We start from the raw sequence: 7,532 nt of genomic DNA, 5'->3' as shown, positions 1-7,532 counted from the left end.
AGTCCTCAGATTTAGTTCCATAGATACAATTCATTTTGCCTTGAAAACGTGTGAGTGGAATAGGAGGCAAGTTATTATCCCTACATGCATACCCAGTGTCTACTGATGGAACTAGTATTAGGAAACCATAATAGATATACTCTCTCGGGGATATGTAGAAGGGACACAGTGATTGGTCCCTAGCAATTCAGAGATATGTAAGGCACATCTCATCAGTTCCTTGATTAGGGACAAGAAACTCTCTCTGGGAGTGAATCTGTCATCTAGACTTTTGACTCTGCCCTCTGGCCCATCTTTCATTTTACAGAAATAGCTTATGTTTGCAGTTGAGTGATTTTCTTTGTACTCATAGATGTCCAATGACCCAGAGGCCGCTTTTAAAATTCATATTGCCTTCATCCTTTTTTCTGACCAAACTGTTATAATTCTTTTAAATAACTTTATGGGATCCTTGTATGTCAATTTATAGTCTGTGTGAGACTAGAAAAAAAACAGTAAGTCTTTTCAGAGTAAGTCATTCCCTCCTTAGGCCTTCCTTTAAGCTATAGAACAATGCCCTTGAGATTCCCGAAAGCCCTAATGTGATAGAGACATATACTTTATAGTCCTTAGGAGACATTTTGTTTAGTGAAGAGTCTTGAAGGTGGTGGTAGAAAGCTTTCGAGGACTTAACCAAGGATTTTACAAGCTGTGTTCTTAGTGCTATGGTTTCTAGATAATGCTCTGTCTTTGACCTTGACTGACCTTGGATGTTGAAGACCTCCCACAAGCTTGTAAGAGAATATCTTGAGGCTCTGTGTTTCCTGTGACTCCTCTTCTCACATTTTTATTATGAACAGCTAAAAGAAGTCCCTGAGTGTCTCCAGGCCTCTTCCTCTGTTCCATGTTACTCCAGGAGAAAGTTACTGTCCCCACCCTTGCTAATTCATGCCCTCAGTGGCAACCCTCTTGAGCTTTGACACTTTTCTCTCTACCACCTATACACAAATTCAGTGTCACATATATCAGGATTTATTGTGGTAACTTCTTCTATAGTCCAAAATATATTTGTTTATCTATTGTGTTTTAATAAACCACAGAGAAATTATTGACAAAAAAAGAACTATTTGTTCATTTATTTATTTATTCGTTTATTTATTTATTGCCAACTAGCCCCATCTCTTGTCACCTAATTATAGCTTGTGGTTCCATGAAGAGATATGTGCTCAAGTCTGTGCGACATGAGGGTGCTGGATACCCCGTTTTATGGTTACCACATTATTCAGTCTTATTGATAAAGGCTGACAGTGGAGGGTCAGCTCTCTGCTAGGACTGGCTGACACAGGTTGGTTGGGAAAACAGAGAGTCCAATTGTCTCATTCAATCTTGTTTAACCTCAGTACACCCAGCATGTGTGGAATTTGGTGAGTCTGTGGTACTTCAGTGACATCAGAGACTTAGTGAAGTGGATTAATATCCATAATCCATCCCACTCCATCTAGTCTTAGAGATGCTGTAATGGTTAATCTTCATCAGCTATTTGATGGGTTTAAAATCACCATGAACCATAGCTCTGGGTGTGTCTCAAAGAATATTCCCAGAAAGATTTATTTGAACAAGGAAGATCTAAGCTGAATGTGAGAGGCATGGTTTCTTGAATTAAGGTCTAGGACTGAATAGAAAGGGAGAGTGTGAGAGAATGCAACCCCTATTGGTTCCCAGACTATGAATGCAGTGTGAACAGCAGCCTTAAGTCGCTACCGCCATGCCTCTCCCATCACAATGGACTGTATACACTCAAACTATGAGACAAAAATAAACCTTGCCCTTCTTTAGCTGCTTTCATCGGGTGTTTTGTCACAGCAATGAGAAAAATAACCACTATACCTACTGTGGTGATCAGTTTTGAGTGTCATCTGGGCAGAACATAGACTCAGCTATGATTCATCTAGATAAGATTGACCTAGGAGTGCAGCTATGATGGATTTTCTTAATTGGGGTAGTCAAATTCAAATGCCCACCCTGATGTGGATGGTACCATTTCATGAATGAAAGAATGAAAAGGGGGCGGGGGGAACAAGCATGCATGCACTAATTTGCTGATTGAATGCAAAGTGAAGAGACACTTCATCCTTCCTTCAGCTTGACTTCCCAGCAAAGGGTTACTAGAACCTAGAGGTTACCCAAATAAACCCATTCTCCCTTAAATTGCTTTTGTCAGGGTATTTTTATCAGAGTAACAGTAGTAAAACTAACACAGACATTAACAAGGTCTAGAGGTTGAGCTCCTCCCTCCCCTACCTCAACCATGGAGGTAGACAGAAAAGCTACCCCTGCCTCATGGCTCTTTTGTTAAGGTTCATACATGATGTAGAGACACAGATGAGGGCTCTACAGTAAAAAGGTTCCTTTTGTCAGCAAGATAGAAGATCAACTCTGGCATTGCCACAGCAGGAAACGAATACATCACCACTTCCAGCTGCCATGAGAAAAGACCATTAAGAAGAGACTATTTGGGCCACTAATGATGTACCCAGCTGCACAGGGAACGAAAAATAACTGCTTGTTCATGTTTCCTTGGGAAATAAGGATGCTGAGGCTTCTTGCCCAGTCCTGCTGACTCTGAAGTGGGATGATCACATTGTTGTTGATGACAATGAAGAGGAGGGAGGAGGAGGAGGAGGAGGAGGAGGAGGAGGAGGAGGAGGAGGAGGAGGAGGACTACTACTACTATGATGATGGTGGTGTCTGTTTGGCAAAAGACACATATTCGTCAAATAACTTCCTATTGTCAGATCACCCTCTTATTAGGCTATGCTTTAGCGATTCATGGCAGGCTTCTGTTGGAACTATGCTATCAATGACTTTTTAGGTTCTAGGCTAAAGGTTTGGGAGCTTCCTGGAGGAGATAAAAGGAAAGTGAATGCCTATCTGTCATGTCACTCTTCAGGTTGGGAAGCCCCCCAGAAAGTTCACCTTCCCCCCATATTTCAGAGTTTCACACTGTTCCTGCATTTGTGTGGGTAGAGTTGTAGTTTCTCAGTGTTTATAAAGACCTTGAAGTAGTGGAATTGATTCATCTATGAAGAACCAGAAGCATCCAGAAACAGTTTGACTTTCCAGGAAGAAGCCAACAGGTATCAAGTACCTTGATCTAAAAACAATAAAATCAGCAAGCCACAATTTTTTTTTCTTTAGAGACAGATCTTTATTTTAAACTCTGATCTGCCAAATTAGTGTTTCCCACCAACTCGGGAGCAGAGACCTTCACAGGCTTCACAATCTTTTGTTTAGGGGCTGCCTTTGTGGGGACCTTGGCAGCAGCCATTGCTGTCTTCTTTGTGGCCTGCTTAGCCTTTTTTGCCTCATTGGCAGCCTTTACAGCATGCTGTCACTGAGCCTTACTAACTTCCGGTTTCTAATTCTTCTTGGCCATTATATGAACAAGAGATACACCCATGACGGCTTGCTGGAATTTGACTGCATAGTGGGTTCTTTTTCATTTCTTCTGACCATTTATCTGCCAAAGATCCCTTTGGAAAGGTCTGTGGGGACTAATATTTTGCATTAAGAAACTAGAAACCCTTCCCATTGGTCTTGGCATAATGCCGCCTGTGTCCTGGGTGCACCCATTGAAACTGCACATGGTGATAGCTGTCGGTCTGCCAGAGAGAAGATGGTAAAGAGAAAAAAAAAGAATCACAGAAAAACCATAAATTTACAACTATGGAAATAAGCAAAATGGTGAGACCCCCATCCCTAGTGATAACAAAGATAAAATATAAAGGTCCAAGGCCACAAGGAAGAGACGAGGGAATGGAATGGAATGGAATGATTACCTTATGCATGGCCTTGACAGCCAAAATGACTATATTCCTTTGTATTGGGCTTATGAATATGTAGGAAAAATAAAGTAATAAGGAATCAGAGTGACGCCTCACTCTAGGATTCTTTCCTCTGTTGCTTTGGGTTTTGTTTAGTTTCTGGTTTACAATAGCACTGTGGGAGTTTGGGTGAAGATTTGAATGAGTCAATTTGAACCTTAATGTTTTGGGCACTGTCTTAACTGTTATATCAAATTACCCAAGATGAATGACTTTTAAACATCATTAAAAATTATTTCTTGGGGTTGGGGATTTAGCTCAGTGGTAGAGCGCTTGCCTAGCAAGCGCAAGGCCCTGGGTTCGGGCCCCAGCTCCGAAAAAAAGAAAAAAAATTATTTCTCATAATTCTGAAGACTGGAAATTCCATGACAGCAGTACCAAAAGATTTGGTGCACAATGAGGATGCGTTTCTTCATCCATAGATGATATTGTTCACCATACTCATAGAAGATAGAAAGTTAAAGCCTTGCTGTGGAAATGTTTATAAATATGCAATGACTGCCCAGAGAATCCATCTTCTGATTTGGGAGCAAGCATTCTACTGGCTATAACATGTTCTTCTGACCCAAAGTCACAGTATTGCATAATAGATTCATCCTATCATAACACACCCCCAAAACCTAAATTAGTTCTAGCACCATCATAAAAAATCCAAATTTCAAACTTTCATCTAAACGTCATCAAAACCACACATACATGAGACATTTAGAGGTCAATTGATCTCTAGTCATAAGCATGTGAAATCCAGTGTGGGATGTGTTCAAAGACTAATGGTGGAATAGCCATGGGGAGACCATTCGATTCTGATGGGATAAACAAGATAAGAAGTAAAGTAAAAGGAGGAAATAGGAGCTGAGTAAGTCCAAAGTCTTCAAACTCAAAAAGTAATCCCATAACTTCAGGAAGCCCCATTCCTTGATATCCTTTGAGGCTTATACATTCCATGTGGAGACAATACTGGTTAAAGGCTACCAAAGTTTATATCAATGGCCCCCAGAAGGCCAGTTGTTACAACCTGAACTTCCGCTGGGTCGTCTGGAGCTGAATCCAGGGTGCTAAGAAGAGCAGCCATGGGGTAAGGGGAAATGAACGTTTTGGCAGAATTGAGCAGCACGCTCTGAGATCCTATGTGTACCCATGGCCCTTCCTTTCATGTTGTCTACTTCCCCCATTCTTGTCCTCTGAGTCCCTTATGGCAGTCCTAGTAATCTTCAAAGTGACTTAGGGGTCAGTCTTTCCTTACCTTGATGTGCAGTGTGATAACTTATTAATTTTCTTTATGACACCTTTGTTCTCTTTCAAGCACCCTCCCTCGTTTTTTTTAATGTTGACTGATGAGAATTTTTTCAACCTTTATCTCTTTTGATTAGAAATTTTTATCTTTGTCATATTATTTTATATCTACCTAAAATTATAAGAAATACATATAAATATGTGACTATACACTCTCTCCCTGTCCCTGTCCCTGCCCTCGCACCCCCCCTCTCTCTCTCTCACACACACACACACACACACACACACACACACACACACACACACACCTTAAAGGAAATTAAGCAATTTGAGGTGACAATGCTTTGCAAAAGAACTGTAGCCTAGAAAAAAAATCACGCAACCAGCCATGAGGAGCTTCCTTTTGAATGATCAGCCAGTGCCGTCTAAATCTTTATTTTTACTTTTTATTAGTTCTTTGTGAAATTCATATCATGCGCCCCAATCATACTTCCATCTTCTTCCCCTCATAGCCATCCTCCCCTCTTGCAGCCTCCTCTTCAAAAGAGGAAAAAAGTGTATCTCATTGTCCACATATACCCTTTTCTCTACATTCTTTTGCTTGCAAATGTTCATTGCAATGTGTCATTGGCCTGGTACAAGGCCTCTAGTTTCCTCTACTCTATCAGTAGTGGATCCTCACTGGGACTCCTTGCAGATATCCTGTTGTTGCCCTGTGTCATGGAGATCCTGTAGTTTCTGTTCTGTAGAACCAGCACCTTCATATACCCCATTGATGGGGTAGATGTTGGGGTGTGCCAATGCAAAGTCCTGTATCTGGGTCTGAGGTGTATCTGAGCTAGACAGCTCTCTTACTCTCAAACCCATGGGCTGGCTCAAGATCCAGACCCAGCTCTACCCTGCTGCTCAGGCAAGGTACAGAGCCTGCTCGCCCAAGTGCTGCAGCAGATAAGAGACAAAACCAAACCTCTTGCTCTCATGACCACAGGGGCAGCTCTCTAGACTGCTGTAGGTGGCAAGGGTGAGGGCAGGGGAAGGCATCTCTCCCTTGCTCTCTCTGTGGCACAGCAGACAAGTTGCTAGACAGGTCCCCCCATGCTCTCACTTAGGGCCTGCTCTTCTGTAACTCCTGCAATGTTCAGGCCCACCCTCTAGAGTACTGTACCTGATGAAGGGTGCAGTCAGCTCTCCTGTTCTCAGGTAACCCAGGGACAGTTATCCCTGGGTGTTCAGGCAAGGAGTGGGACCAATTCTTCACAACTCTCAGACATGTCCCTAGGCAGTAGCCCAGATCAGGGAGATCTGCCTGACCTTTTATGGTAACAGACCCTTGCCACCACAGAGCAATGGATTCAGATGTGGTCACAATGGCAGCATAGGCCAGGGCCCCACAGTGGCCCGAGGTGGCATCACGTGCTATTCACATCAGGCTGTTCCTCACTATACTTGAGTTCCTAGTTTTGCCTCTCTTCATTGTGCTCACATCCTTCTGTTTCTCTTTGTCTTCCACTTACTTGCTTCTCTTAGTGGCTCCCAGGCTATCTTGGTGTCTAAGGACATCTCAGGTGTGGTCTTAAGAGTGCTATGACTCCCTCCTGCATTATGGTTCCAGGCAGGGATCTTGGGCATGGTTTGACCTCCTTCCATCCCTCATCTGCATGGCACCAGACTGGTAGCCATCGTAGGCTAGCTCCCTGTCCTGGCCCTATGGTGCAAATCTGGTGGTTGTCTCAGATTTGGTCCTTGCTTGGACTGCCCAAGTAGACCCATGGTCCTCTGCCCCTGACTTACTCTGGGAGGGTTCTTCAAGTCTCATGCTTGCTTCCTATCCAGGGAGGCTGTCTGGACCTGCACAGTGCAGTGCTGGACTGGTGGTCATCTCAGGCTTACCCTATGTCCTGTCCCTCAGGCACAGACTGGTAGCCATCTCAAGCTAGCTTTTTTCAGGGAGTCTTAGTCTACTTGTCGTTCAGATCTTCACACATTAGAACACCAAACATAGACATATCCTCTCTTCTCTCCTCTCCGCCACCTACTGACATACATGAGACACTGCAGCCACACCTAGAATGACTCTAGGGGCAGGGCAATCTTATACCTAGAGATAACTGTAGCTGCCATTCCTTAACAATGAAGCCTCTCTTCACAGCAAATGAAGACCATAACTGAAAACAATGCAGAGATCAACAGATCCTGAGGAGCCAAGCCCCAAGTCCCAATAGACAAATCTACATCCCAGTTACTGAGTCTATGACTCAGTGAACATTGAGAGGAGGCATCAAAAAGATTCTAAGATCCAGAAAATCAAAGTATCTCCTTTATAATGGTCTCTGCTAGAAAATACTACATAAACAAGAGCAGAACAATGGCACTATCAATGGACATGTTAATGAGAAAGGAGGAAATTTCCACAGGGGCCCATCCCTAGAGAAGGAA

At 43.0% G+C, this 7,532-nt stretch overlaps 1 non-coding gene and 1 pseudogene across 1 annotated transcript; both read right to left on the bottom strand.

Moving 5' to 3' along the window:
• Positions 1-3,130: 3,130 nt before the first annotated feature.
• On the bottom strand, positions 3,131-6,137 carry LOC116895754 (annotated as a pseudogene).
• Positions 6,138-7,045: 908 nt separating this feature from the next.
• On the bottom strand, positions 7,046-7,182 carry LOC116897578. Its single transcript, XR_004387586.1, has one exon. It is a non-coding gene; the product is annotated as a small nucleolar RNA SNORA17 (small nucleolar RNA).
• Between the last annotated feature and the right edge of the window lie 350 nt (positions 7,183-7,532).

The sequence above is a fragment of the Rattus rattus genome, chromosome 3, assembly GCF_011064425.1.
Source record: "Rattus rattus isolate New Zealand chromosome 3, Rrattus_CSIRO_v1, whole genome shotgun sequence".
NCBI lineage: Eukaryota > Metazoa > Chordata > Mammalia > Rodentia > Muridae > Rattus > Rattus rattus.
The sequence above is the reverse complement of the archived record's forward strand: the minus strand, read 5'-3'. Positions and strand labels throughout refer to the sequence as shown.